Source organism: Octodon degus, unplaced genomic scaffold (genome assembly GCF_000260255.1).
Source record: "Octodon degus isolate 3935 unplaced genomic scaffold, OctDeg1.0 scaffold00763, whole genome shotgun sequence".
Taxonomy (NCBI): Eukaryota; Metazoa; Chordata; class Mammalia; order Rodentia; family Octodontidae; genus Octodon; species Octodon degus.
In genome coordinates, this window is record NW_004525339.1 from 18,690 (window position 1) to 20,777 (window position 2,088).

The 2,088-nt window shown below is 35.9% G+C and overlaps 1 pseudogene; it reads right to left on the minus strand.

The window, feature by feature from the left end:
• Positions 1-628: 628 nt before the first annotated feature.
• Positions 629-2,082, minus strand: LOC101590206 (annotated as a pseudogene).
• Between the last annotated feature and the right edge of the window lie 6 nt (positions 2,083-2,088).

Genomic DNA, 2,088 nt, shown 5'->3' on the forward strand with positions numbered 1-2,088 from the left:
TGAACCGCGGTCCCTGATGCTTTGCCAAGCTTGCTCTAAGTAGGTGCCTTAGACCACTGAGCCATCTCTCCAGCCCCAAAAAATATATTTTTAAAATAAAGTCTATTTAAGACAAACATGCTTCAAATACAAAACAATACACAAAAATGTAATAATTGACAAATTACCAATTTCTTACACTTAGAAAAAGTACTATTTTATAGCTCTTTAAAGAAGTCATTTTATTAATTCAAGCTGACTTACTTCCAATGTACAAAAGTTACAAAATTTAGGTTTTTAAAAATTCATCTCTATGACTGGATTTATTTTGCTATGCTATGACAAAAAGTATCTTTGAAATGCTTCGGATATTTAAATGGATAGTGATTGTAACATAAATTTATATAAATAACTTTTACATCCATAATAGGTCAATATATATCCTAAATGCCCTCTTAGTAGAAACAGAAGCCATTAATGATAACGTAGCATGAAAGTTACCCTATCTCTCAATTTACATAGAGCACAATAATCAACCTAATAGTCTAGTGATTTTTAAAAGAATACGGTTGGTCACACTCTCCTGGTATTACTGAGTATACTAACAACTCCATCAATGAATAGTAATTCCATTGTCTCATATTTTTCTCTAAATTCCTTGTCTCAAGGTTGGACTAGCCCTGTGGGGATATGGAGAGGTGGCCTAGAGCCTGCTGGTCCTATGTTTTTGGTCCGTTCTTCCCAACCTTTGGTAGGTGGGTAAAGCCTAGAAGGATCTCTACTAACATTATTTTCAAACTTTTCCTTTAATTTTGTCAGTCTTCTTTGCTCTTCTGCCTTTTCCTCTTCCTTTGCCTGTCTATCTAGAATTTTCAATTCAAGTTTATATAAATCTCTTTCTTGAAGCCTGGTTATTTCATCAGCATCAGCTTTCATTTTTTCTGCCTTTTCCACCTTTTCCCTCGTCTCCTTTTCAAGTCTCAGAAATTCTTCCTGTTCTTTCTTCTGCTGGATGTAGCTTTCTAGTAGTAATTTTAGTTTATGCTGGCGTTGGTGCTCTTTCTATTGTTTCTTCTCCTTCTATTCCTCTTCTTTTAACTTAGAAGCATATTTCATGACAGTTCTATATGTTTCTGTTTTTTTTGGCAGTACCAGTGATTGAACTCAGGACCTTGTGCTTGCCAGGCAAGCACTTACACCACTGAGCTATATCCCTGGACCCCTATGTTTCTGTTTTATCCAAGCTTCAATTGCCAATTTCTGGTTCTTCCTTTCTTCCTCTTTTTTGCTTTTGATTACCTCCTGGTTTGTTATGAAGAAGGACAGGAATATTGTCTGTCTTCTCTTTGAACTTGAAAATTTCCTGCTTCTTTTGCTGCTTTTTAGTTTTCCAGTGCTGAATAGCCTCTTTTTTTTCTTCTAGAGCCAGAAAGTTTTGATCCCATTTCTCGTGCTGTTGAACTTCATCCTGCTTTCTTCCTGGAAGCGTTCCAGAACTTCTCTCACAAATGCAGGTTTCCCTTCATGTTTGTTTTTCACCTTTACAAAGTTCTGATGGTCACAATTATCCCAGCCCTCTTGTCATCCTCCTGTTTGCTGAAGGAAGTTTTCAAAATCCACCACTGCTTCTGGAAGACTATTTGGTGTCATTTTGTCTACAGAAACTTTGCTTGATCTTGCTCTGAAAGCGTTCTCTGTTTCTGAATTACTCAAAGCCCGTGTGTCACTTTTTCTTGATATGGCGCACAGTTCATTATTTGTTGTTTTCTCTTCCTTCATGAGTTCATCGTGTATCAATCTGTGTCCTTCTTTAAACGTGTTAATCGCATTTTCAATTTTTTCCATCATTTCTCTGAGCTTCTCAACAAAATCAGGTGTAGGCTTCACAGCTTCCAATTGAAGCTGAAGTTTTTTACATTGTTATGCATTTTGGCTAAATGTTGCTGGATTTTTGCTCTTTCCATTTTCCTGCTGTTAATTTATTTTCCAATTCTTCCAGCGTACTATGCTCAACGCCTAAGTCATTTTTTAGTTGTAGAAATGACTGTGTTTATCTTCTTCTATAATAATAACTTGATTTTTAAATTTTTCTGCTGTGCGTAGGAATTC